Genomic DNA, 6,000 nt, shown 5'->3' with positions numbered 1-6,000 from the left:
CTGCACAATGTGCGGGCAAACAAGACCCTTTACTTTAGCATAGTGAGAAGCCTTCTGACTGTGAAGGGGACATGCTCACTGCAGCATTCTTTCCTCTGGAAAAGCCAACCACTGGTTGAAGGAAAGGCAGCAGAAAATGTCTTCCTGGCTGCAGGCATCTTGTTCTCTGGATGCGGTATAGCTTCAGTTCTTCGGTTCCTGCAATCCATCAAAGTGCAAGGCATCACAGAGAGGACCTACTACAACTACCAACGGGCATACTTGCTACCTGCCATAAATGAGGTCTGACAACAAGGATATCTCTCATAAAGCATTCAAGTCAAAGTCATCATCATCATTAGCCTGATTATACCCACTGCAGGGCGAAGGCCTCTCCCATATTTCTCCACTTAACCCGGTTCTGTGCTAGCTGCATCCACTTGACCCCTACGAACTTCTTAATCTCATCCACCCACCTAACTTTCTGCCGCCCCCTGCTACGCTTTCCTTCCCTTGGAATCCAGTTTGTTACCCTCAGTCAAAGTATACATCATTAACTCCATAACTAGATGTCGCATCCTTTCATGACAACTTGAAGCTACAATGCAACATATAAAACATATAAAAGGCAGCATATATGCAACAGCGGAGGCATTGCAGTGCAATGCACCTGCTATTGCACATCTCTATTGCCTTTGACTAGATGTTTAATAGACCAGCTGCATGCTCTAGTACTAAAGGCATAATGTTTGCAATATTTGTTTAGTAAATGTGCTGGGAGAAAAGTGAAAAGCAATGCAGCATTTGAAACCTGCCCTCCTCCTCCTAATATGCATTAAGGCAACCACATGACTGCAAGTTTGTAGCCTCTATATTGAACATCTCCTTCATTGTAGCTTTTTCATCAAAGGCAAGCAGAACTTGCTAGTGAGCTTGTAGGGACAACAACAGACCTAGCAAGGGGTGGTCGCTGTGACTCGCCCGGCTACAGTGCAAAGTACATGACTTACGGTGTACTAGTTGTGCAGAATGGAGCCATTTTGCACATTGCACAAGTTCAAGTCGGTGAGGTAAGCCCTAATCAGAATAATATAATCATTTCCATGCTCGAATTTCCTGCCCTGCTTCAATGACTCAAGTGATGCCACACCCTAAACTTCAGTCAATAATGAAGAGCAAGTTCAAGGCCAGTGAACAAGAAATTCAAACATGGCACAAAACTTGTTTTGGAATCATTATAATTTCTCACCATTTTTGTAATATGCTAACTACTGTTCGCTTGTGCAGTCACCAGAGGTGCCAAACAGTGTTTCGATGGAGAAACAAGGCCTGATCAAGTGCTTGGCCGCAGTGGCAGACATGGGAATCGGCATTTCTTCACTGACTACAGGTACCATCCAATGTTCTTTCACATGTTAGTCTTCATTGCAATAATATGTATGTCAATGTCACTATCATTTCAAGAAGTGTTTAGTCTGATTCATGGGGTCCAATGAACCAAATCAACTCTGTAACTATCTTTTTCTTTTTTTTTCTTCTTCATAGACCGGCACCCAGCCATCAGGCGGTACTGCAGGACAAGCAGACCAGGCATGAAGCACTGGTTCGATGTCTGGCATATTGCTGAAGATAAAGAACCATATTTCTCCTCTCCTTGACAAGTGTAAGCATCTCTTTCCTCGTCAAATGTAGGTCTCAAGAAGAAACTGCTTGCCGCCAGCCGCAAGCATGTGATTCTTGCAAGATGGATTAGTGCATTATCAATCACCTCTACTATGTGGCTCGATTGGGCAAGGGGAATGAGGAAGTGGTGATCAGCAAGCGGAGAAGCTTGCTAAATCATGTTTGCAACAGGCATCACAGACATGATGGTCCTTACAAGCAGTGCCAACATAAGCCACTTCAGGACAGAAAATGGTTGAAACCAAGTATGTAGCACTTCAGATCCTATATAGAATGTCTATACAGCTCTTTTCGCATGACAGTGGTGAGATTGGTGATGGGTCTCCAGTAGCAGGCTGCGTGTCTCTTTCTCAGCACACATCAGGTGAAGAAGCCTGTCATGCCTGTGCACATTAGCTGGTAGGTAGCCTGTGAACATTTCGCAGCAGCCTCGGCCTTCTTGCGTTCTCAGCCCTAGGTAGCTGGATTACATAATATTTTGGCAGCCTTGGTGCAATGTCATCAAAACCTGTTAGTCTGTAGCAGCATGTAGCAGGCTTATGCAAAGGTAGTTTGGCACAATCGGCGCAGTATTCCCTCCACTGTAGTGATAACATGGCATTCAAGTGTGTTGGCTAATAACCCAATACAAACAATCCATTTCTAGCATCACAAGCATTCCTGGAGCTGAAGAAATACGTGGAGAGCCCACTGCTGCTTCGAGACTTGACGCAAATTTCTCCAAACACAGACATTTTCATTGGAGTCATTCCACAGCATGCTCAACCGATTTGCTCTAGTCAAATGCTTAATCAGAAGAAGGGATTCAAGAAAGGTACATAAGTTACAAAGAGCAGCAAGAAAATAAGAGTCACACTGCCTGCTTTATTCTTCAGGACTCGCCTCGCTGTGCTGCAGTTTAACGAAAATGTTCCAAGGCAACAAGCCTCCACCCGGGCTGGCGAGGAACGGTGGAAAGTGAAAACTTCTAAAGCAAGGAGGGGGTCACTTCATCATCATCATCATCAGCCTGACCATACCCACTGCAGGGCGAAGGCCTCTCCCATATTTCTCCACTTAACCCGGTTCTGTGCTAGTTGCATACACTTGACCCCTGCGAACTTCTTAATCTGATCCACCCACCTAACTTTCTGCCACCCCCTGCTATGCTTTCCTTCCCTTGGAATGCAGTTTGTTACCCTCAGCGACCATCGGTTATCCTCTCTTCGCACTACATGTCCTGCCCATGTCCATTTCTTCTTCCTAATTTGCACTAGAATGTCGGCAACTTGAGTTATTTCTCTGACCCACTGTGCACGCTTCCTATCTCTTAATGTTACCCCTACCATTTTTCGTTTCATAGCCCTCTGGGTTGTCCTCAACCTAAGTAGAACTCTCTTGGTTAGCCTCCACGTTTCAGCCCCATAGGTGAGTACAGGCAGGATGCAACTGTTGTATACTTTCCTTTTGAGCGATACCGGTAAGCTGCTAGTCATAATCACTCATAATAAAGTCAGGGGTAACTTCACTGTGAGTCAAGTGAAGGAGGAGCCAAGCTACAGTAAGTAAGCCCAGCAATGAAAACCGATCCCTAGTTTGTGCAAATATGATTCACAATGCAACAGTCAAGCCCACTTTAACGAACATGATATCATGCATATTGCATTTGACATACCCAAAGTTGTGCAAACCTGTTCCCCTAAAGTGGACCCTATCAAGCCACTTTCTAGGCGCTTCAGCATAGTCTGACTGACACTCTACCTGTGGACAATTCATTTTAGGGATGTGATAATACAAATAGGGTCGAGGTGTTCAAGACATGTCCATTGGCGGTAGCTTGAGAATCTCAAAGTTGTAAGGATGCAGGGGCAAAGGTATAAGCAGCGTATGTTCATGCAGACTGTGTGTCACCCTAGTGCAAAACGCCACAGCAGCAAACTGCGATCTCAATGAAGTGACAGTTCACTTTTGCTACTAGGTTCTTGTTCGGAAGTTAGACCTTTTAATCCTAAAAACCAGAAAGCAGCTAGACTTCAAGTAAAAACCCTCGCTTACTGCTTAAGTTCACTGTTCTTTTGTTCCACACTCCTTGGTGACTCCACCCAAGGGTGACGGAAGCACTTTTGTTTCTGTGCGGCCTGCACGTGCAAGCATCGCAGAAAGGGAACATCAGAATGGGTTACTGATGCTTGCCATGTGACTGGCCAGGCTAGAAAAGGCATTACTCACGGCTCATATTCAGACTTTTCAGATCACTATCACAGGTTTATCATCCTCTGTGTGCAGTAGCTTGAGTTTCTACACTGCTCCTGTCACTTGTTTAATAAACTTCTTCTAATTTACGTGCTTTTCCAGTTGGCACATATGCATCCAACGAGTGATCTTGAAACTGTAGCGGGAGCCTCCATGTCCATATTTTTTTCCGCAGTGGGGGGGGGGTGGTATCGACAACACTTCTTTTGAGGAATCATGGGTGCTCAGCATTGGTGGGAAGCCCATGCTTCTTTGCCTGCGGGGATGTTTATTGTGCTTCCTTGTTTATTGTAAGCAAGACTTTAGATGGTGCAATAGCTCTAATGGGTATTTTGACAATTTTACCCTCGAATGAACCATGGTTTTTCCTTAGAAGTGTTATTCAATCTCAACTCTATTTCCTCTCCAGTGGCTAATGTGTTTTTTTGCTGGGGTTAAATACTACAGTACGAGAGTGAAATCTATTTCAAGCTCATGCTTATTAAACAGGGATATGGTGTATTATAGGCAGCTCTAAGATGTATGCTAAGAGAGGACTGCTCGCTTCTTTTTGCACAGACTGTGTTGAAGCGCTGCTGCAGGACACGGTGGAGCGTGCACGAAGCTCTTACGAAGAAAGCATTCAGAAGAGGCCTTAGCCCAATCGTCATCCCATGGCTGCAATATATGACAGGCCAGACAAAGGTTTTCTCATAGCCTCCAAAAAAAGCCGGTATGCAAGCGCACCTATCCCGAGAGCCATGAACAACGCCACAGAGTAAGACTAAGCTGTTCTGCCCGCTCACTACTGACAAAAATTAACATGCCAGGATGTTTGGTTTGTGGGGTTTAACGTCCCAAAGCGACTCAGGCTATGAGACACCAAGGTGAAGGACTCCGAAAACGTCGACCAACCACTTGGGGTTCGTTAACGTGCACTGACATCCCACAGCACACGAGCGACCAGCTTTTCACCTCCACTGATTGATTGATTTGACCGGAACGGCTACTCTGGATTTGTTGCTTTTGCCGCTGACGTAGGCTCGGTAGTTTAGCTGATTTACTTAGTTTGTGCCTGTTTCTTGAAGCATTATTGCTAAGGGTAGGGTTTCTTTATGAGCTATATTGCTTTAGAAGCGATTTCTTGCTCTTATAGCCTCTGCAGTTCCATTGTAATATTGTGGTGGAGTTGGAGTGGCGTGTCCTGATGCGGTTTGGTTTGTCCTTACTGCTGTGGCTGTCCATTTTGTTCAGCCATGAAGTATTCTACGTCGTTCGCAAGCCTTTCTCGGAAATTATTGAACTCGTTAGCTAGGCACTACAAATAGCTTCCATGGCCTGCTTCATCTCTACGATTATGCTCTCTGTTCTATCTATTCTGCTGTTCGTGTCTCTTATTGTTGCTTGAAGTGTTTCCTTTGTTACAAAGTTGTTTCCCCTTCACTTGGTGGGTGTAGGTTGGTTGGAGCTTGTCTTTTCTCCATTGTCGTTTGGTGTTCTTTGGGAGTGTTTGGGTGTGGAGGAGGAATCATTTGTTTCTTTTAGAGGAGTGGCAGTGGGTACTGCAGTGTTTTTAGGAGTGTGGATTTCCTGTCTGAGCACCGAGAAGTGGCCGTCGAGGTCGGGATTTGATCCCGCATCCTTGGGCACAGTAATGGAGCACCATAACCACTGCCCCACACTGGCAGGGCTAACATGTCAGGATGTCTAGCGAGATAAAAGAAAAAATTACAACGATTCAACGCTGCTGAACCAGATATTGAGCGAAAGCATTAGCAGCGGGTGACCGAGCGTTCTTCTCTCTTTCTTCTTCCTCAGCCCACATTTAAAGCCCCACTTTAACTAAGCAGTATGGTAGCCTATAGTGGCCTATAGGGGTAACGTGAATGCCAGTGTCCTAGCAGGCTGATTCTGACATAATAGTCCCATGTGTAACGACAGACCCAAGTTGGTAGCTCCTGCCGACCACTTGAGTTGGTAGCCCAGCTCTCACACTAGTGTCACGTGGGGTGTGACGTGACAGTGTCACATGGGTAAGAAGTGGTCACCAGTCACGTTACGCTGAAGGCTCGAAACCTAGAGTAGTATTGCTTTCGCAATAAAAGATCTCTCCATCAGGTAGCATTG

Source organism: Amblyomma maculatum, chromosome 7 (genome assembly GCF_055883805.1).
Source record: "Amblyomma maculatum isolate TAMU_Amacu chromosome 7, ASM5588380v1, whole genome shotgun sequence".
NCBI lineage: Eukaryota > Metazoa > Arthropoda > Arachnida > Ixodida > Ixodidae > Amblyomma > Amblyomma maculatum.
Note: the sequence above shows the minus strand (reverse complement) of the source record.